This window comes from Cricetulus griseus, chromosome 8, assembly GCF_003668045.3.
Source record: "Cricetulus griseus strain 17A/GY chromosome 8, alternate assembly CriGri-PICRH-1.0, whole genome shotgun sequence".
NCBI classification, from domain to species: Eukaryota; Metazoa; Chordata; class Mammalia; order Rodentia; family Cricetidae; genus Cricetulus; species Cricetulus griseus.
Genome location: NC_048601.1, coordinates 44,392,251 through 44,416,225, shown reverse-complemented (window position 1 = coordinate 44,416,225; position 23,975 = coordinate 44,392,251).

Genomic DNA, 23,975 nt, shown 5'->3' with positions numbered 1-23,975 from the left:
ACATATGCACCCATACTCAAATGCAGGCACGTATGCATGCACAAACACACAGAGACGCACATACTGGAGTTAGTCTTCTGGAGGTAGAAATAACTCTGGTGTATAGATATGTAGATTTTAACATTGTCTAACAGACTGTCTCCTTCTTAGAACTCTTTCATTTTATTTTCATTTTATTGAGACAGGGTTTCTTTGTGTAGCCCTGGCTGTCCTGGAACTTGTTTTGTAGACCAGGCTGGCCTTGAACTCACAGAGATCCACCTGTCTCTGCCTTCTAAATACTGGGTTTAAAAGCATGTTCCACCACCATCTGGCCAGAACTCTTTTTTTTTTTTTTTTTTTTAAGTGGGGTTATGGGTATGGCCCTATCACACAGTGCTTGCCTAGCATGTAGAGGCCCTGAATTCAACACCCAGCTGTACATAAAAAAGAAAAGAAAAGAAAAGTGAATATAGGTATGGTGATTTGAAAAGAAATGACTCCCACTGTCTCATGTGTTTGAGTGCTTGGCCCATAGGGAGTGGCACTATTTGTAGGTGTGGCCTTGTTGGAAGAAGTGTGTCACTGTGGAGGTGGGCTTTGAGGTCTCCTATGCTCAAGCTATGCCCAGGGATATCCCAGTGACTTCCTGGGTGGAGGAAGGGGGCCTGGGGCATCCCAGTGACTTCCTGGGTTGGGGAAGGAGGCCTGGGGTATGAGTTTGGGAAATGCTGGTAATTAGGAAAAGACAGAGTGAGCACAAAATAAAACTGAGGGGTCTTTGCTTTTGTTTTTGTTTTTAATAAATGACTACAGGACAGAAAATGTTAAAATAATAAAGAAGCAGACAAACAACCCACAGTGTAAGCACAAACCATACTTTCCCCCTATTCTCCAAGTCCAAAAGAAATGGAGAACAAGGAGAATTGGACAAAGGCTGACCACAAGACCACGTTCACAGACACAGACATACCTCCACAGGCACAGATGACACACCTCCTCCACAGTCCAAGCCATGGAATAAAAGGAGGTGTGGGGGGTGAGGCGCTTCTCCATGTGCAGAATTGCAGGAAGGCATCAACCCCAGTGAGGAGATGAGCAGGCCTGGCTCTGCCGCTATGAACAATCAGGGACATTTTAGACATTTGAATAGGGTGTTAGAGAATAGGAGGGGATAAATATTAATTCTGTTGGTTTGATAGTAATACTATAGTCACATTATTTTAGAGCTACATAATGAACCATTTAGAGTTAAGATATAATAATTACTATAATTTATTTTCAAACACTTCAACTGAAAATAAACAAGGAAAGATTAAAAAAAAATGGAAAGGAAAAGAGCCAGGCATGATTGTACATCAGTGATCCCAGTACTCAAGGGACTGAAGGAGGAAAATCAGGAGTTCAAGACTAGCAGGGACTACACAGTGAGACCCTGTGTCAGACAGAAGAGGGCAGCAGAAATGGCTCAGTAGTAAAGTATTTGCTGTGCAAATGTTTGGATTCTCAGAGCCCAAGGCATGGTGCAGCCTGTAATCTCAGCCCTCAGGAGTAGCTAAGGGATCCCTGGGGCAAACTGGCTAGCTAAACCAGCTGAAAACCAGCTAAAGCCCTGGGTGCAGCAAGACATTGCCTCAATAAATGAACTGCAATGTGGTCAAGTAGGACAACTCAAATCAAGTTTGGGCATCCACAAAAATGCACACACATACGCATATGTATCCTTCAACCCATACATGAACCCACAGACACTCGAGTATGCCTGAACACCACACCTACACACACACACACACACACCACAGCTACATTCACACACCACACCTACACACACACACACACAATCCCACCCACCACTCACTTATACACTTGTACTTTTAAAAAAGGAAAACAAGAGGGAGGGAGAGGAGAAAAGGGAGGGGAGGAGAAGGGAGGGGAGGGTAGAAAAGCAAAGTGGGAAAAACATTAACAATCACTGACTCTGACTGGGTAATATAATCACCTCTACGTTTAAGTAAGTTGTGTTTTTGTGATTTTACATGATACAAAGTTTTTAAAAAATCAATGAAAACAATTTCTTTCTTGTTTCCTTTATGAACACACATTGCTTTCTGGTTCAGAACTGATTCTAGGCTAGATTTGTGTCTTCTCTCCAGACCACTAAGTTCACATTTCCTGCTGGATTGAGAGCGTTTTTTAACATAATCACAGATGGTCTCTTATCCACAAGGCTAGGTCCTAAGATCGCTAAGAGACAGACTGGAATCTCAGATTGCACCAAACCTGAAATATACTGTTTTTACCTATATTTACATATTTATGAAAAGTTTAATTTCTAAATTAAGCACTCAAAGAGATTAATAATAAATTAGAAGTGGAGCAGTGGTGGTGCACACCTTTAATCCCATCACTCAGGAGGCAGAGGCAGGTAAATTTCTGTGAGTTCGAGACCAGCCTGGTCTACAAGAGCTAGTTCCAAAGCTACCCAGAGAAACCCTGTCTCAAAAGAACCAAAAGAAAAAAAAAAAACTAGAACAGTTATGTCAATAGACTGTAATAAAAGAGATGTCATGCTTCTCAAATTGGTGCACAACTTTAAACTTATGAACGGTTTGCTTCTGGAATTTACCATTTAGCATTTTGGACTGAAGTTATTTGTGAGAAGGTGAAACCCTGTGAAGTGGCGTGGTGGTTAATAGGGACTACTACACGAGGGTTGACAGTTTCAGAATCAACGTATGAGTTAGTTCCTGCTGCTGTGACATTATCACCAACTCATGTATGTGCCTGTTTGTATGCAGATGTGCTTACATATGTGTACATGTGTGTGTGCGGGCTGGAGGTGGACATCTGATGTCCATTATCATCCTTCTTCATCTTATTGTGGAGGTAGTCTCTCTGAAGTCTACTGATTCAGCCAAACTGCCTGGCCACCAGGCCCCAGGAATGCTCCTTCCTCTGCTAGGATTACAGGCATGTGTAGTTAGTTGTAGATTTTTAATTTTTATTTCATTAATTTATATGGAGAGTATGTGCATATGAATGCAGTGCCTATGAAGGACAGAAGATGGCCCCTTGGAGTTTGAGTTACAGGTAGTTGTGAGCCACCAGATATGGGTGCCGGGAGTCGAACTCAGAACCTCTGTAATAGCACCAAGTGCCTGCAACCTCTGAGTCATCATCTCTCCAGCCCATAAATGTATGTGCTAAATTTTCTGAATCTGGAGTTTTATGTGGATACTGGTGAACCAAACTCAGGTCCTCAAGCTTGTACAGTAAACATTTTCACCGACTGAGCCATTTCCCTGGCTCCTTTTTAATTGTCTCTGTAGAGCAGAGGTCTAATAGAGGTTGTGTTGGGCTAAGTCCTGCTTTTGGCATTAGAGATTCTACCAGAAAACCCCCCTTCTGCTTTGTTCCTAGAGGCTTCCAGAATTGTTTGGTTCAGGGTTGTTTTCCTAGTTGACACAGCCCAGAGTCACCTGAGAAGGGAATTTCAATTGAGGGATTGGCCTGTGAGTGTATCTCTGGGGATTATCTTGATTGTTAATTGATGTAGACAGGCCCAGCCCACTGTGGTAAGCATCATCCCTGAGCATGTGGTCCTGGGCTCCAGAAGGAAGCTAGCTGATCATGACCCTAGGAGTGAGTCAATATTTATCCATGGTTTCTTCCTAGACTTGCCTAAATGATGCACTATTATATAGAAGATGAAATAAATCCTCTTAGTTAGGGTTTCTATTGCTGTGAAGAGACACCATGAGCACGGCAACTCTTATAAAGGGAAACATTTAGTTGGGGCTGGCTTACAGTTTCAGAGGTTCAGTCCATTATCATTGAAGGAACCGGCTTCCCTTTTGGCAGCCATAACAGCCGAACACGTGCTTGCCATAAACCTGCCTTGGTCACTTAGAGGTCAGATGCCTGTCTCGTGACAAGGAACCTTAGTCACTTAGAGGTCAGATGCCTGTCTTGTGACAAGGAACCAATCAGAAGTTAGCTGGTGGCGCTATGCTTTACGACCCTGGGTGTGCTTTACGGACAAGCGCACGACAATGACATAGAGAGCATAGCAACCACCCTGGGAGGGCCTATGGGCCATAACAACCAGTTGACCAATCAACACAGGGCAAGCCCTCCAAGCCTGGAAGCACACCAATCGTGAGCCTGTGCGTAAGCCTGTGCGTACCCCTAGACACTCCCCTTACGCTGCCCTATAAGATCTTTTGGGAGACCCAAGGAGCCGTCTTTCTGGCCATCCACCATGGCGGGTGGGTGAAAGACCCGAGCTAACATGGGGTTAGCTCGTTAAATTACAATAAAGCCTCGTGCAGTTTGCAGCAAGCTCTTGAATCTGCCTGGTGATTGGGGTGACCTCGAATGTGGCCTGGGACCCCGGATACTTGAGTTTTCGGGGGTCTAACAATCATGGTGAGAAGCGTGGCAGCACACAGGCAGACAAGGTGCTGGAGAAGGAACTGAGATCTGCATCTTGATCCACAGGCAGCAGAAGGAGGCTGTGAGTCACACTGGGCATAGCTGGAACATAGGACACCACAAAGCCCGCCTCCACAGTGACACACTTCCCCAACATGGCCACACCTCCTAATAGTGCCATTCCCCATAGGCCCAGCATTCAAACACATGAGTCTAATGGGGGCCATTCCTATTCAAATCACCACCTCCTCTATGTTGCTTTTGGCCAGAGTATTTTACCGCAGCAGAGAAAATAAAGTAGAATCGCCTTCCTCCATCTTTAGCACCATGAACCTTGAGTGCTTCTGACTTTCTGTGTGTCTTCACGCCTCTCTGCTACAGCGAGGAAGTCCAGATGCAACCAGGCTGCGACTAGAGCAGAGGCTGATAATCCAGGATAAATTCCACATTGTAAGGTCCACAGCCCAGTGTGTACACAAAGCCCCGTTTGCAGGGTATATCCAGATATCCACAGGTTCTATGGGTACAATGTCAATATCTTGGCCAGGGTACTCTTATTCCCATCACAAACACTATTAAAGACCCTACAGGTGATATTACACATAGTATGTCTGCATATTAAAAAGACCTCAGCAACACAGCTCCCATTCCATCCATCAATGTGAATGACAGGTCAGGCACACGCAGGCATATGCACACACATTTCCTCATTTAACCATCTGGGTCCTGGGAGGTGTATAGTCCATCCCCGCTGCACAGACAAGCTTCTAGGAGGTTCTTCTAGGAATGGAACTTAAATAAAGGACAGTGTGATCATAATACAGGTCATGAGAAAACTCTGGAATCTCCCACCACTGCCTGATTTCCCTAACCTCCTGTTCCATTTTTTTTTTCCCAGACAGGGTTTCTCTGTGTAGCTTTGGAGCCTATCCTGGCACTCGCTCTGAGACCAGGCTGGCCTCAAACTCACAGAGATCCGCCTGCGTCTGCCTCCCGAGTGCTGGGATTAAAGGCGTGCGCCACCAACGCCCGGCGCTCCAATTATTCTTATTCCACCTCTCTCACATCCCTTTTTTTTTCATTTCTTTTTAAAAGAAAAAAAAAACCCACTCCTTATTAGATGTCTCCTGGAGAAAGCACCCCCTCCGGGATATGGGAGAAAGTAACTGTTACCCATCTGGGACATGTCATCAGCTTGCACAAAGCGACTGAGACAGATGTCACTTAGAAAACATTTGACTTGAAAATTGTGTGGTTTGGGCCTAGAAACTTCAAAAATTGTTTTGTTTTGTTTTTAAAAAAAATAACATGGAATGCTGGTTAAGAGAATCATGGGGCGACCATAGTAATAAAAAGCCAGGGGCCACGAACATCTTCTGATACACCTACAGGAACCATACAGTACCCCACACCCATAAGCCCAATTCTCATTATCCTGTCTTGCTTTCAAAATGGCCCCCAGACAGTATGTTCCTCTAAGACTTCAGGTGTGTGTGTGTGTGTGTGTGTGTGTGTGTGTGTGTGTGTGTGTGCGTGCGCGCACGTGCACGCTCTCGCAGAGGTCATTCCTCAAGTGCCATCCTCCTTGCTCTTCGGGACATACTCTCTCATTTGTATGGGGTTTGCCAATTATGATAGACTAGCTGGCAAGTGAGATCCAAGGATCCACCTACTCTGTCTTGAGTGTTGAGATGACAAACATGTGTCCCCTACACCTGGCTATTTAAAGGCAGGTCCTAGGGATTGAACTCAGATCCTCAGGCTTGTTCAGCATATACTGTACCGAGTTAACTCCTCAGATTGACTGTGAGTTTTTATAACTTGATGGGCAAGGTCTTCACAGAGAATTTGATTTAGCATTTCCTGAATAACTGCAGGGGCTGGAAGTCCAATAGGTCCATTTGGGAAAATTTCTTTACTCCATAGGTTCTCCAAGGTAGCATCCCTGCTCTTTCAGGCATAATTTCTTAGAATCACAGGCAGGAAAGGGACATATGAAAACCCTCTGCATGGTCCTGTCATGCTTTTTTCTTTCCTTCCTTTTCTGGTAACACACAGAACACTCTACAGAAATGACTCGTGGACATCTGGGGAAAGCAGGGACACTTCAGCCAGTGTGCTAATTCAGATCCTTCATCTCTCTTGGTCATAGAATGACCCAATCTCCTTACTGGCTAATGAGCTCTGAAACATTCCATAGCACCTGCAGCCCCTTCCCCATGCGGCTAAGCAGCCCTGAGTTTCATACTTCTTCCTTTATGAAACAGGAATAGTGTAACCACGAGATGGGGATACTTCTTTTAGCCTATCCTTCTGGAGCAGAGAGGGCTGTCCAGGGCCTTCACACAACGCCGCCTCTCTGGTCTCCAACTCAGCTCCACTCAAGACATTTTTAGGACCTCCTCCGGAGGCTCAGGCCTTAGCAGATGTCCCTCTCGCCCCCACTCCAAAGTGGTGTGGTGTGAGAGAACACAAGACAGAAGAGAGACAGGGGGAAAAGCTGTGGTAACCATGTGTCACTGCATAGAAAGGGTTTGTATATGAAGGAAAAGTCAAAGGAGAGACCAACAAGCAGCCGGTGCACAGCACCACAGAAAACGACCAGCTGCGGCCTGCTGAGGCAGGCAGAGGTGTGTGTGAGATGGTGAGAGTCAGGGGACAGCCAACACTGCTGAGTTTCTGACAGAGCAGGCCAAGCTTGAGCACTCCAGGCCATGTGTCCCCTTGGCACTAGTGACATGTGCTTTCCTTTCCTTTCTATCCTTCCTTCCTTCCTTTCTTTTTTTGTTTTTGTTTTTGTTTTTTGAGACAGGGTTTCTCTCTGTAGCTTTGGAGGCTATCCTGGAACCTACTCTGAAGACCAGGCTGGCCTTGAACTCACAGAGATCCACCTGCCTCTGCCTCCCGAGTGCTGGGACTAAAGGTGTGCACCACTACCACCAGGGTTTTTTTTTTTTTTTTAAAGATTTTATTTATTTATTATATATACAACATTCTGCTTCCATGTATATCTGCACATCAGAAGAGGACGCCAGATCTCATAACGGATGGTTGTGAGCCACCATGTGGTTGCTGGGAATTGAACTCAGGACCTCTGGAAGAGCAGTCGGTGCTCTTAACCTCTGAACCATCTCTCCAGCCCCAGACCACCAGGCTTTGTATCCTTTCTTAAGACAGAGTTTCATGAATTGGAGGCTAATCTTGAACTCACCATGTAATGTTGCACTCTGGGTCTCCCTGCCTCTCTTTCTCTCCAGCGCTAAGATAACAGAAGTACAACACCAGGTCCTGGTTTATGCCCCACTGGGGACTGAACCCAGGACTTCCCTGAATGCTAGGCAAACACTCTGTCCAGTTCCATCACCAGGTATATTAGGCAGGCTGTAGAGATGGCTCAGCAGGCTCCTGCTGCCAAGCATGACAATCTGAGTTCAATTCACAGCACCTACATGGTGGGAGGAGAGAACGAAGTTCTGGAAGTTGTCCTCTGACCTCCACATGTGTGCCTTTGGGCATGAGCGCATCCACGAACAACAAATCAATATGATAAGAATGAATTAACATAGGGCTTGAACATAAGAGTAAAGAGAAAGTAAGGCTCAGAAGCAAACACAAACGGAAAAGCATGGATGTGGGCTTAACAGAGAAGACTCTCTAAGTGCAAGACATAGCCAATGTGGGGGCAGGCTCCTTCAGATCATACTGTACATGAAAAACGGGGCAGCAAATGTTACTCCAATTTGACAGCTGGAGAGCCGACACTGCAGAGATGAGTTTATCAACAGCTTCCTCCACCTTTCAGCTCCTACGTCCTGAGGGAAAGAAATCTCACTGCTTGCAATCCCCAGCCCACTTGGTTACCTGCCTGGCTTTCTGGGGAGACCCATGACTGCTGCTTTGTAATAGAAAGTAGACAGGGCTGGAGAGATGGCTGAGCTGTTAAGAGCACTGGCTGTTCTTCCAAAGGACCTGGGTTCAAATACCAGTACCCACATGGCAGCTCACAACTGTCTGTAACTCTAGTTCCAGAGGATCCATCACCCCTCTCACAGACATACATGCAAGCAAAACATAACACACAAAAATAAAATATGCCTCCAGCCCTCAAACTTCAGAGAAGGTCCCTCCACTGCTGGACACTCCCAGCTTCCCAAAGGTATTGCTGTTTTGGTCTGCTGGGCTCAGGTTCCTTCTTCATTTGAGGACAACCTAGGTTTTGGTGGTTTTGATTGTCTTTCCCTCAAAGGAACCAGAGCTTCTCTGGGCCAGCTGGGATTCCTCCTTGAGTGGGATGGAGCCCAAGCTTAATTCAGCAGAGATCTGCACCATTTCATCTATAGCAGTTGGCTCCAAGATGAGCTTGTGAGCCAATCACAGCCAAGGAAGCTAGACGGAGCGAAGGCTGGCTGGCTGTTGAGAAGGACTGACTCTAGGCATAGATGTTGCTGGGAGGGTAGGGCTCAGAATTCAGGTGCGAAAGGAAAAGAAGCAGAGGGTTTTAGGGAGCAGACGAAAGGAGAAGAGAGAAAAGGAGAGGGAGGGGTGGGGAAGAGAATGGACAAGAAGGGAGAAGAAGGGAGAGGAAGAGAAGGGAAGGGAGAGGAGGCAACAGGGAAGGGAAGAAAGGTACTGACCTGGAGATGGAGAGAAACAAACACCAGGGCTGTATCACTCCCTACCCCCTCTCTGGAGTTTACTGTAACCGGTGGATTATTTTGTACTGGAGCCAAATGAGGGTCAGTTCCCATTACTGACCACTGAAGCAGTTCTGATCATCACAGCAAATGGAATGCACCCTCACAGCCAACAGTCCAGACACTGAGTTCATTATTCCAGACATCCCCACTTTGTATCCCTAGAAACAGATTTCCCCAGCTTCTCATCACCCAACAAGTCTAGGCTCCTTTGCTGGACACTGACTTGAAACCCCTTGGCCAGCCTTTGCCCTGTTGCCTCGCTCTGGAGTCATAAGCTCACCTGTACACTCTCAGAACTGCCCTCATCCTGCCACACCACGGCTTGTCCATCCCACGGTCTGCCATGGCCATCACTGGCCTTCCAGGCTTGACTCATCTTTCCTTTCATTCAAATCTTCTGTGATTCACTAAGTAAAAAGCCCTGTGTACCAAAATGCTTTGACTACCATGGAGGCACCCTGAAGCAATAGCACACCTGTAGACCTACTGTGGCAGGCACAGTGACCCATGATTTGGTTTTCTTATTTAGCTCCATCTTCTTAGTCCTGAGAGATTAAATCTAAACCATAAATTCCATGGGGGTCCTTGTTCCATTTATCTTTACTCCCTGATGGTTGAAAGAATTAGTACATATATAGATATTTTACTAGTAGATTTTTTAAACACATTTTTTCTTAAACATTTATTTATTTATCATGTATACAGTGCATGCCAGAAGAGTGCACCAGATCTCATTACAGATAGTTGTGAGCCACCATGTGGTTGCTGGGAATTGAACTCGGGACCTCTGGAAGAACAGTCAGTGCTCTTAACCCCTGAGCCATCTCTCCAGTCCCTTACTAGTAGATCTTTGTGTTTGTATTGTTGAGACAGAGTCTCACACTGCAGCCCAAACTAACCTGGAATTCATTATGTAGTCCAGGTTGGCTTCAAATTCTTGGTGATCTTTCTATGTCAGCCTCCTCATTACTGGGATGGCTGGAGCAAGTCAGCATGCTTAGCTTGGACGTTGTCTGTTTCAAAACAAGATCAGTTCCTAGATCTATACGCATGTAATCCCAGAACCCAAGAGACTGAAGTAGGAGGATTGTGAGTTTGAGGTCAACCTGGACTACCTGGTGAGATCCTGTCTCAAACAAAATAAATCAAAACTCTGTGACTGAGTTCCCAATTGGGAACTCATGACACAGAGGCACAGTGACATGACACACAAAACCATCTTGCTTCTACGTCTAAGATAAAGTGGGATACACAGTGTGGACACAGCTTATGACCACGGCCTTTCATGCCCATCTAGGTTCAGATCCTAGCTCTGCTAATGCTTTGTAGACCTGTCCCCATTTCCAAGCCTTCTAAGTCTCGATCCATGTCCTCATCAGAGAACCGGGTTTGATAAATCACATCTCACAGCGTACTCAGGAAGTGTAAACAACACAACAAGTTCCAACACATGTCATGCCCTGACATGCACCATGGCTCAAACAGCAGCAGCAGAAGGAACTTATCTGAGCCTCCACGTCCCAATGAAGCATGTCCCTGCCCCTCCTCAGAGGCCTAGACCGTATTGGCTCATGACACCAGCTGCTTCTTTGTTCTTATCAAAGCCTGAGATGACAGAGGCCCTTGTCGAATATGGCTCCCTTGTTGTGCTCTAAAAGTTGATGTTTTAGTTTTTTTTCTCTCTTTGTTTTTTCTTTCCTTCCTGAAGTGGCTGATCTGAGCAAGCATCCAGTCTGATTATTGTTGTTTTGTTTTGTTTTTGTTTTTTGAGACAGGGTTTTTTTCTGTATAACAGCTCTGTCCTGGAACTATCTCTGTAGACCAGGCTGGCTTTGAACTCACATTGATCTGCCTCCCGAGTGCTGGAATTAAAGTGTATACCACCACGCCCAGCTGTTGTTATTATTGTTATTATTGACGGAAGCAAATGCACAGAGATCAGATAATGACTTTGTGGGGTTGTTTCTGTCCTTTATGTGTGTTCCACAGATCAAACTCAGATTGCTGGGCCTGTACATCAAGTGGGTGATGTACACTGAGCCATCTCCCAGGTCCCAGATCTTTCTTTCCCCCTTGCCAACCAGGATCATTTAAAATGCATCCACCTCTACAGGATGATGGAGGGAGTTCAAGGGGACAACAATGTTTGTGGTAAGGCTTTCCCTGGTGCCAACATGCTAACCCAAGATGTCTGCCTTTCCTTCCCCTGCTGTCAGTCAGTTTGTAAACACGATCAAATGTCCTCAAAGCACAGGCCTGGCACAAGCGGCGATCCCAGAGCCCAGGTTTCTGTCCTCACCCTCTTCTGATTGGCTACAGCTTCGAATCAAATGGAAGATGAACGTGAGAACTTACATATCACTCTTGCTGATCTCCACCATTGTTAAGATGACACCATGAAAAAAAGAAAAAGAAAATCAACAACCCTTCTCCAAGAAGGAGCTCTTAATTACCTGCCCCAATCTCAGGGAGGTAAATATGTTCACTGCTTTTTAATTATATTGGCCTTATTGTTTCATAAGAAAATAAAAAACAGACTCAACAGGAGATGGTAAAGAGTGGAGGAAGCCAAACATAACTTGTGCACCTTATTAAAAACAATTAGGGATTGTTTGATGGGGCGGACTCGGCTCCAGATGGCCAGCCTCCATACAGCCACGGCTCAGGGTGCTTCTCACCTTCCCCCAGCCTCTTCCCGAGGCTTGCATCATCACTGTTCTTAAAATACAAGGATGGGATTGTAAGGGATGCTGTTCCCACGTCTGTTGCTTTGCTCTTCTTGGGGCAATCCTGTCTCAGCACTAGCATTTACTGGCACTGGGTCCTTGGGTCCTTTTTGCCAACTCCTTGGTCCCAGCAATCAAGCTGCTAAGATTAAGGCTCAGAGACCCATCATCTTCACTTTCCTCGGGTGGCTATGCAGGATGAATGTCTCTGCTTGAGTGGGCCTTGGAGGAAAAGCCCTGGTTTGCTTGCTATTTCACTGTTTGTAACTCAGGAGGAGCAAGCAAAACATGACAGGGATGTCATACTGGCTGCCTTGCCTGGTCTCCCTCCCTCCCTCCCATCCCACCTCCTTCATGATGTTCCAACAGTAGCTATAACTATGGCTTCCCACACACGGGTTGCACATTGTTCTGCCCCTGGACCTTTGCTTGTGTAGAACATTTTGTTCCCACTTTATCCTGGTGGCTCAGCGGATCATTAGTCACCATATAATTGTTAGCTGTGGCATGATGCCCCTTGGTAACCTCTCATCTAATGTCCACCTCTGGGCTGTGTGCACCACTCCTTGTAGGAACCTGTGCAAGGCTGTTTGCTCAAGAGAGCATGGACTTCCTAAGGGACATTGCTCATGTATCTCCATCACTCCAGTACTGGCCACAACAAAGGTACACAACCTGGTGTCTAATAGAATCATTGAAAGGCTTTCTAAAAATACACCAGCTGCCTGTGGTGAAGGTGGAATGCTACCATCATTGTCACTTAGTCAAAGATGCGAAAATGGTGAGTCCATACTGAGAAATGACAGTGCTTTCATGAGTACAGAGTAAGTGGCTCACTGCTACTTCAAGACTGTCTGTCTTTATGAAATCCAGGAGTCATATGTTTCCCAGGCCACTTGACCTAGAAGTAGAATGGTGAAGCCTAAACATCTGTCTAGTAAGGACTTGAAGATAACCAAGGTACAGCTACCCTCCAACTCTTACACAGTGTTCAAGGGCACATTCCCACAGGAAGATGTATATCAGTGTTCAAGACACAAGGATCAGGGAACTAAAGAAACACTTGAAATGGTGTTGGTGGCCATGGTGTATGGCCTTTTCTTACCCAGTGCCCCTGAAAATCACCATCCTTGGGAACAGAGGCTCAGCTGGGATCAAGGGTCCTCCTCAAGGGATTACTTCTCTTAAATGAGGAGAAGTTTCTATACAGTCATAGAGGGAAGACACAGTGGGATGACCCAGAAGAGATTAGAGAGCTGTCACAAGCCAAGGTGACCCAAGGATTGTTGCTTTCTACCAGAAGCTAGGAGAGATGTGGGTGGAGTCACCTTAGAACTCCCAGAAACAACCAGCCCCACCAATGACTGAGGTTTGGACTTTCTGGGTCCACAATTGTGGAAGAATACATTCTGGTGTCTTAAGCTACCCAGTTGGGGCAAACATACAGCAACCCCAGGAAGCTGACACAATGACCTGTTATTTCTGGAAATTCCCTATCTATCATCTATATAACCATTCATGTATGCACACACCAATCATATATCCATCCATCCATCCATCTGCCCGTCCATCCGCCCTTTCTTTCTTTCTTTCTTTCTTTCTTTCTTTCTTTCTTTCTTTCTTCCTTCCTTCCTTCCTTCCACCCATTCATCTTTCCATTTATTCATTCATAGTGCTCTATTCATTTATCCATTAATACTAAGATTCATCTTAAAATGACACCCAAGAAACAGAGAAACACTGGTGTGATGGTGTGGGCCTTTAATACCAACACTTGGGAGGCAAAGACAGGTGGATCTCTGAGGTCAAGACCAGTATGGTATACAGAGCTAGTTCCAGGACAGCTAGGGCTACTAAGAGAAACCTTGTCTCAAAAATCCAAAAACAAACAACTAAACAAAAACAAAGAAAGAAAGAAGGTCAGGAGACAACATCGCCTCTGGGAAAGAAACGCAACATGGCCTCTGGAAAGGAGAGGAGGTGGCTAGGAGCAAGGAGAGAGACAAAGGGAAATTTGTTCTTTGCACACTATTTTGAATTATTTAACTTGTATGTATATTCACTGGCTTTTCACTGGCTATGTACTACAAAACTGACAGTTGGGGGCTGGGTAGATGGTTCAGGCAGCAAAGTGCTTGCTGTGCAAGCATGATGACCTAACTTGAGATTCCTGGCACCTATTTATAAAAAGCTGTATGGCAGTGTGCACTTATAATCCTAGCACTGCAGAGGTAGAGGCAGGAAGATCCCTGGTACTTGCTGGCCAATCAATACAGCCAAATCAGTGAGCCCCAGGTTCAGGGAGAGACCCTCATTCTCAAAAACTAAGGTGGAGAGTGACTGCAGAGACTCCCAACCTCTGGCCTCCACATGCACACACACACACACACACACACACTCACACACACACAGGAGCACCCACCACATGTTCACACTCATGAACATGTTTGCACACATCATGCCCTCACATACATCTACATATATCCATATACCAAAAATAAAATAATATTTAAAACTCACCAATTTTAAAATGATGGTTTGTTTTTCTTTTTTCTTCTTTTTTTTTAGGCTGAAGATACAGCCTAAGAAATGGAATCTGGGGGAATAGGCATAAGCACCTCACATGAGTGGGGTACATGCTATGCTCAAGATCTTGCAAGAAGGGGTTCCATGAAACAATGAGCTGTCTATCATGTTATTAAAGTGCTTTGACAGAAGCTACAAATCAACACAAGGAGACCTGAGCTCCACCGTGGGGCCTGAACCAAGTGGTGACAACAGCTCATGAAGCTTGCACTGACTCAGGTGTGCTGTGGGTACCCACAACTTGTGTGTACAGGGAAGGTCCTCAGCTGAGCGGCCCAACAGCATGCTGGGGGGGGGGGTGGCATCCTGGAATGGTGACTCTGTGTGGAGTCTTAGTCTTCAGAGACTAGCATCCTCTTCCTCACACGGTGGTTATCAGACAAATGATGCAGCATTTGCAGAAGGACAACACTGATGACTGCAAGTGCCAACCCATGGCCTGTAAGCCTATGCTTCCTGGGGTGTTTGTGACAGGCGCAGATCAGGGTCCCTGTTTAGGAAATTCAGAATCTGGGTCCCCTCCCATACCCTTTAATCAGAGCTTGCATTTCTGCAAAAAGCCTTGAGGGATTCATATGCCCCGTGAAATGTGGGATGTGCTGGTCTCTCTCAGCACCTGTGCCCTGCTCTCCTAGACAGGCATGACGGCAGAACTGGTTAGACACAGACACAGTTGTGATCCAGCAAGCCTGTTGCATGAGTTCTCCAAGACAAAGGCCATGAATAGATGTCCTACTGTGAATCTTTTAACCAGGATGACCTTAGAGTTCCTGTCATGTGACAAACTCAGTGGTTACTTCCTAGTATTGCCTGGGTTAAGACTATCTTGGATCAATAACTTGTTTCCTGAATATTTAGAAAATAAATTCTCAAGGACACCTTGCTTAGGGACCAGTGGTCATAAGAATCACACTCTTCCCAGCCTTCACTGGACTGATGGGTGAGGAGCAACAAGGTCTTCCTGACAAAGAATGCCTGGAGCTAACTGTACCTGAACTCCTTGACTTCCCCTTCACACAAGCAAATACCTCCTACCATTACTTAAGCCAAGCCACTTTTGACTTGTCATCTCTCCAAGAGTCTCTGCTAACACGCCACTTCTGAATGTCACCAGAATGTCACCATGTCCAGGTACAAGAAGCAACTTCTAATCATATGGCTTCACAGGAAGTTCTGTTTCCATGTAGAGACAGGAAAATATGGTGAGCATATTTGGACACAACTGAGGACATAGCGATTTTTACTTTTTTTTGATAACTCTGAATAGCATTATATAAAATCTTTCCTTCCGGCTTTATACATTAGCCTCTTTCGAGTTAGTGTCGAGGCTATACTGTTTCTGAGTATACTTAGCAAACTGAATATCCAAAGCAGCACCAAAAAGGAAGTGAAGCCACACCCTGCTGCATTCCAACAGGACAGCTTTAAACTCAGAAACCACACAGCCCAGCTGTTCCAAAAGGCTCCTGCCAACATATGCAACAGGGATGTAAGGGCGGTCTGGCTGCGACATCTGTCATCCCATTGATCGCCAGCTGATCTGGCTGGCTTGGCTGGAATCTTCCTCATTCTTCATCATTCCCTGTATGTCCCTCCAGATGCTACAAATAGAGGAGACCTGGTCTTTGGTCAAGTGTATTGGAGTAGCTGTGCTCCCCTGCTAGAACCTCTAAAAATCTGAAGGTCCAACTCATGCCTGGACTTTCCTTTGGTCCATTGACAGTTTCCCTTGTTTACATCAAAGGTAAAGCTGCCCCTTCTTTCTTCTCTGTAACTATAGAGGTTACAGTCACTATTTTCTTTTCATGCTCTCTTTCTCAAGCACCCATTTCTCTGTAAGATGTGTTTCTGCTCTCACGGGTTCACAGGAAATTATAAACTGAACCCCTCATCTGCCTCTCGCTTGTATTTCTATCTATATGTCTTTGAATAGCTTCTATTCCTTTGCAAAGTTCTGCTTTGTCAGGTTAGCTACTGACATCCCAGGCCTGAACATGTGTTTGCACCCCTTCCCAGGTTCATCCCCCAGCAGCCAGACTGCTTCTCCCCGTTTTTGCTTTCAGCCCATGGAATGACCACAGCAGCACCCAAATAGGCTCAAGCTTTTTGAAGGGCAAACCCAGTGTACATAAAGAGCCTGACCCAACAGTGGCCCAGCCAGTAAGGAGCCCTGATAGAGCAGTAAGATAAGCTTGTAAAATGGTCCATCCAGAGGTAGTTGGAATTTGTTTGGTTTTGTTTTTCGAAACAGAGTTTCTCTGTGTAACAGCCCTAGCTGTCCTGAAACCCACTCTGTAGACCAGGCTGGCCTCCAACTCAGAGAGATCCGCCTGCCTCTGCCTCCCGAGTGCTGGGATTAAAGGTGTGAACCACCACCACCAGTCTCTGGTAGTTGCTATTTTATAAAGTTCACAAACTCCAAATAACTCCAATGTCTGATAGTAGATGAACCAAACAAATAATAACAAAATAAAACCAAAGCATGATGGAACAGTAAGGTTCTGTAACTATGGAAGATTCCATAGGATGAGACTCCTGCCCACAATCTGGCTGCCAAACAAAGGTGAGCTCATGTTCTTTCAATGTGTATTGGAGACGGTGGTCAAGGAAAGAAGAGATGAATGAGGAGTTCCAGCCATCAGGACTCTCCTGGTCTCAGCTCCCTAAACGAGCACTTACATGCATGCCAACAAACTGGAAAACTGCCTGGAATTGTTATTCCCAGAGACTCCATCAAGACATGAGTTCCCAAATTGTTCCCCATCCATACTTAAAGCACAGTGGCCGGTCACTACCACATGGCAACCTGAAGTGGACAGGAGTCAGGTCAGCTGAACGCTAGAAATCCTGCCTGTCTTACAGATGGCCATCAACCCCTCTGGGTGACCTCTCCTTTGCTCTCTAAGCTTGGTGAGGAAACTGGGGCAGGCAACAGTACTTAACTCATAGTGTTAGCAGGCAATTCCCCAGGATAGCAGCTGGTGAGCAGTCTGCAAGGAGACACTTTTATTATTACTGTCCTTGTTATTGTTGCTGCTGACAGTTCTCTGTAGGCTTTCTCTCCTTCTTTCCATGCAGCGTTGGGCTTGCTAACTGAACAGCTGCTGCACTTGTTATCAACTCGGTGCCTTCACACATGGCAATCCTAATGCCACATCACAATGAATAATTGGATGTTGGTTCACTTTCTTCAGTCTGAGCCACGGACGGCAGCAGACCCAACTCAAGCAGAAATCTCGTGCTTCCCAGTTTGGCGGCAAAGTCATTCACAAATTAAAAAAAAAAAAATGAAGAAAAAAAAAAAGAAAAAGAAACAGCTCCTTGTTTTGTCTGAATCAATTCACAAGATAAATATTTAAATAAAATGTGGTTTCAATTGTGCTCTCTGAGGATAATTGCTGGCTCACACTCTGTTTCTATATCGATGTGTTTTCTTTTATTTTTTTTTCCCCCAAGCTGACTAATGAACAGAGCTGTCAGAAGCCCATTGCTCATGATGTAGCCAGCACCACATTAGCAGCTTTGCATAAATACAAAAACCATACTCAATGCAGCTAGTGAAATATGCATGGAGCACACAAAATCTCCGAAAGGGCTTGGGGGATGCTTCAGGTGGCAAGGAACTTGCACAAACACAAAGCCTTGAGATTCCTCTCCAGAACCCACTTCTAACAACAAAAAAAAAGAGCATGGTGGTATGTGCTTATTCTCTCAGCACTGTGGAGGACCTCTGGGACTTGCTGGCTAGCCAACCTAGCCAAATGGGTGAGCTCCAGGGCAACGACAATGTGTGCTCTCTGGGGAGTGACAGCCAAGGTTGTTCTCTGACCTTCATAAACACATACTTATACACTAACATGCACTTGTGTGTGCACAGGGGCATGGACATGCACACATACACAAAGTAAAAAAAATACTCCACTGTTCTCAATAGATAAAGAAACCTGGATAATAAACATATTTAGGTAACTAACTGGAGCTCTCTCTCTCTCAGCAGTGATGGGCCTGTCATCAGCCTAGCTATCAATTAGTGAAAGGTAAGCCAAGAATTCCTTGTGTGAAGAACATCCTGTTTTGAAGTGTCTCCAAAATTCTATATCTGAGGTCCTTGTTGTTGTTTGTTTGTTGAGACAGGGTTTCTCTGTGTAGCTCTGGCTGTCCAGGAACTCATTCTGTAGACCAGGCTAGTCTTGAACTCAGAGATCTGCCTGCTTCTGCCTCCCAAATGCTAGGACTAAAGGTGTGTGTCACCACTGCCAGGCAAATGTTAGATTTTTTTTTTCTGAGACAGGGTTTCTTTGTGTAGCTCTGGCTGTCCTGGAACTCATTCTGTAGACCAGTCTGGTCTTGAACTCAGAGATCTGCCTGCCTCTGCCTCCTGAGTGCTGGGATTAAAGGCGTTTTCGACCACCGCCTGGCTATATCTAAGGTTTTAAGGAGATAAAAACATATTGATGATGCGCTGCTTGATTTCAATTGACAACTTGAAGAGGTCTAGAATTACCTGGATGATGAGCCTCTGAGCATGCTTTGGAGGATTACCTTGATTAAGTTAAATGAAGTGGGAAGGCCCACATACAGGGGGCAGTAATCACCGTGGGTGGCACCATTCCCTTGGCTGAGATCCTGAACTGTATAAAAAGGAGGAAGTGAGCTGAACACCAGCATCCATCTCTCTGCCTCCTGACTGTGGATGGAATGTGATTAGTTCTCCCAAGCTTCTGCTGCTGTCACTTTCCCACCATGATGGACTGTGTAACCTCAGACTGTGAGTCATGGTAAACACTTTTCCCTTAAGCTGTTTTTGTCAGGATAGTTTATCACAGACACAGGAAAAGAAACTAAGACAGGGTCCTCTGGAGACATTGACAATTCCCTGTACTGCACAAAATCACACATTCTTGATTCTACATACCATTCAAAATGGGGAAAATGCAAGGTTTTCCACCTTTAAGATTCAAGATTCTTTCAATTTTTTTGTTGTTACTATCTCCATGGGTTGTTCTGTTTTAATTATATAGTATATCCATTTCATGAATATCATCAGCCTACTGCTGTTGATGAAGATGACGTCTACTAAGAAACTTCTGGGTTCCAACAGTCAAGGAAAGAGTCAATAAAAAAGAGGAGACTAGCCCTTGAGCTTGCCCAACTCTCAGACCCTACCTCTCCAAGGCAAATACTCAAATAAAACATCTGTTTGCTTGTCTTCTTCAACAATGACCACCTCTCAGCCTCTGTCATTGTAGCAATGTGTTTTATCTCTTTGCTTCCCATGAATGAATAAGCTTAAGTTGCATAAGACAGAGAATTGTGAATCGTGGTGATGAGAGGAGCTAGAACTGTCCCAAGTCTTTGACTTTCTGTGTTTCTACATCTTGTGACACCTCATCCTGACTCTCCTACCATGCTGAAGTGAGCTAACAAAGCCCAAGGTATAAAGCCCTACCCCCTTCAAATCACAGCTGGATTGCACCATGACAGCATTTAGTGAACAAAGCCAGTGTCCTCCCAGAGGTAGGTCTCTGACAATTCCTGAAGTCCCCATCTGGCTTCTTTGGAAGAGAAGCAGTCTTGAGGCCTCCCATTCAGGGGCTAAGTCAATCGCAGCTTTGCCAGGGCTTGGAATCCTTTAAGGTAAGAAAACATCAATGCCACATGTCCCAGGAAAGAAGTTAGAATTCTCTCAAGTTCCTTGTTCTGACTGCAGAATCTTAGATGGTCCATTAGATTACTGGTTAGAAATACCTATGTTCTACCATTACCACCTGTATGGATGGAGTACCTAGACCCAGCTCCTGACAGTGGGTCTTGTCATATGACTTGCTTTGGCCAATGGGGATATATTAGTAGATACGATAAGGTCAAAAGTTAAAAAGACAATTGTGTGGTGTTGAAGAGATGTCTCAGCTGTTAAGAGAACACATTGCTAGTTCAGAGGGCCTGAGTTTGGTTCTCAACACCCATATTGGCTAGTTCACAACTGCCTGTAACTCCAGCTCCAGGGGATCTCTTCTGGCCTTCTTTTGCATTTCCTCTGTGTTTCTAACCTGTTCAGGTATTTTAAAATATAAATTTTAAGAATATATTTAAGGGAATATATTCGTTTACTGGCTGCAAAGAAACCCATGAAGCCAAATTATTGATTTCTGCCATGAAATAGGATCACGTTTCCCTCTTGCATTAATTTTTCTTATATCATCACCTCTCCTTAGTGTCTGACTCAGGCTTCTCCAGGAAGCAAGGGCATGGGGAGTGCAGAAGTTCCTGACTTCCCAAGCGGCCTGTGTAGTTACTCAAAAATTCTCAAGCTTGATCCCCAGGCCCAGACTGACTTGCCGTCCCACAGTCTTCCCAGTGTTTCCTGGTAACACCTCCCAAATAAGCTACTGGCACAAGGGTTCTTATGTCAGTGATCATGTGTGATGGTCAATATTGCTGAATAAAAAGCAAGCCAAGCACCATCATTCATTTCTCAAATTCTATGTGGTCAGCTGCCTCCTCGAGCCCCTGCCTCCTTGCCTCCCTCCCCTGCCATAATGGACTGGACCTTGATCAGTGAACCAAAAGAAACCATTTCTCCTCTAAGTTGCTTTTGTCTGGATATTTTCTCACAGCAGCATGGACAGTAAATAACACGTGGCTTATGTGAAGACCCAACCCGGGGCAAAATAACTCTCCAGTGTAAGCTAGAAATCCCTCTCTCACCCCAAGTCTGTCTGATCACATGCACAAAGCATGCTTTTGCTCATTTGTGTGAGCATCTTACCAACAACCTGTATCCCCTAGGTGCCTGGGAACAACTGTGGACAAGACAGGCAGAGGCCCAGCCATCCAGGAATTTACACTGAAAGGAAGGAGAGGCAGCCGACCAAGGGATTCTCAGTATAGACGAGGTGTATAGGTCATTTTACTAAAACAGTGAGGGCTTCTCTAAGGAGAGGGCACCTTCAAGAGGACCTAGAGAGTGGATCAAGCATCTGAAGACCTGGAAGTGGAGGAAGAGTTTTTGAGGTAGAGGGAATGTCCAGAGGTGGAAAAAGAATTCAACACTCAAGGAGCAGAGATGAGCTCTAAGAAAGTGAAGCTCAGTAGCCATGAAAGGTTGGTATAAGTAGGAGGGGTGGGAAGGCTTCTAGGTTATAAGGGGAGGGGTCTTCTAAAAGCTTCAAGAAGCCATTAAAAAGGTTTAAATACCAGTGTGCTACAATATAGTTGGCAAAATCATTAGCTGTCAGGACCCATTGTTACTGGTTCCATTCCATCTTGACTTAAGGTTGGAGAGTTCAAACCTATTCTTGCTCCTCAAGGTTAAACAAAAGGATGTTTGGTCTAAGATGTGGCTATTGGATGTCTTGACCCTCAAGACCAAATTACAGGATGTTTGACTTAGGGCGTGGTGATCAGATGTTTGGGGTATTGGGAAGGTAATTACATTTGTTTGTTTCTTGTAAGGAAGTCTTTTGCCCTCCCCCTTTGATTGGGGTATATAAGAACTATGAGTAATAAACTTGGGGCTTTTTTTTACAGTATTCACTGGAAGCCCTCCTGACACTATCTTCTGTCTCTCATCTATTTCTTTCCTCAGTCCACATGCCCCTTCTCAGGAACATACAGACAAGTCAGCCCAGACCCAGCCATTGACTGTGCTCTGGAAACAGTGGTGAAGACTTCTGGAGTGGAGGCTCAGGGGTTCTTGTGATCTGGCCTGTTATCCATCCTGCATGTTCCTGGATCATACTGTGATGAGAGCATCCGCAATCTTCCTTCAAAGTGAGTCAGCTGCAGGTGAAACTAAGAAATAAGATCTATGCCTTTGAGAACTTCTGCTCAACCACCAGATACCTACAAATCAGAGGTAATGAAGGAGTACAATGGTGGGAGAGGCTGACACAGTAAGAAATAGAAAGAGATGGTGTTCAACCTAACAGGACTAGGGGGACTCTCTTAGGAACTGTGTCGAAGCTGAGTCCTGAGAGAGCAACAGATACTGGCAAGATGTCCAAGCTCACATGCACAGGAAGAGGAAGAAAGAACATGGATGGATGGAAAATGGACACACATCTGGGCAGAGCATGGAGGATAAGAGAGGTGGGGAGCAATGCGGCTCCAGTGATGGATTTGCACTAGTGAGTGATTGACTGAATGAATGTATGAAAGGTGATTGACAGCAGTTCAAAGGAACATCCTATTTTAACTTTTCTAGTCCTGCCATTCAAGAACTTTTTTTTTCTTTTCTTTTTTTGTGGTTTTTTGAGACAGGGTTTCTCTGTGGCTTTGGAGGCTGTCCTGGAACTAGCTCTTGAAGTCCAGGCTGGTCTCGAACTCACAGAGATCCACCTGCCTCTGCCTCCCGAGTGCTGGGATTAAAGGTGTATGCCACCACTGCCCGGGCCCCTTCAAGAACTTAAGTTGGGTGTTCTGGTTCATACCTGCAAACCCAGCAGTCGGAAGGGTAAGGGAAGACTACCATGAATTTGAGACTTGTCTAGTTTACATAGTGAGTTCAAGGTCAGCCTAGGCTACAAAAGCAAGAGTTTCAATTAGCAGGTGTCAACCCAACAAATGAGCTAAAGTTAGCCCAGTGAAACTTCCTGTAACCTATCATAGATCTAGTCTGGATTACCCGAGCCCTGAGGACAATTTGCTCTGCATGATTCTTGCCGTAAGGAAGCTCACAAAGGTTGGTACAGCTTTGACACATGTCACTGTTACCCAGGGTCAGGTAGCAACAAAGTTCATGTTTCCTGTGGATTCTCCCTGAGGCCGCTCTCTGAGCAGAGTCTCTCTCTCCACCTCTTCCATAGATGTTCAAGCCAGGCCCAGTGTCTCACTCTCTTCCCGCTATCTGCAATCTGGATGTAGAACTCTCAGCTACCTCTCCAGAACCATGCTTCCATGCTTCCTGCCATGATGACAATGTATTAAATCTCTGAACTGTAAGCCAACCCCCAGTTCAATCCTTTCTTTTATAAAAATTGCTGTGCTCATGGTGTCTCTTCACAGAAATAGAAATCCTAAGACACCTCCATTTCCCACAGTTGTTACATGCCACACCTGCTGTCTTGGGTTTCCACACAACTTCTTCAAACCATTTTACATTTAGCCACTATTTGCAACATCATCACTAAGGCCACTTATACACACACACATATATGCAAACACATACAACAAACACAAACATATACAAAGATATATACAAATACACATGCACATTCCCAGGCAAAGTTGCCACTCTACTTCCCATACATTTCTGTACCATGTCACCTGCACAAAATTGAGCTGCCCATTTTCTGGGTTCCAACCCTCTTTCCTTTGGATTGTTGTGGTACTAATCCACTGTCCACACGAACCCTGTCATCTTGATTGTGTGAGCTTGCATATCACCAGTACCAGGTGAGAAACTCCTAGATCTAAGTTCCTACTGCACAGTACTCTACTGCAGGGCCTCACTCCCCAGAGCTGACTCTGGCATCTTGACCCTACTCTTGTCATCTGCTTCAGAGGAGGTTAGATCTCCCTCTGAAACCAGCCTTGGTGCCAGGCCTGGCAG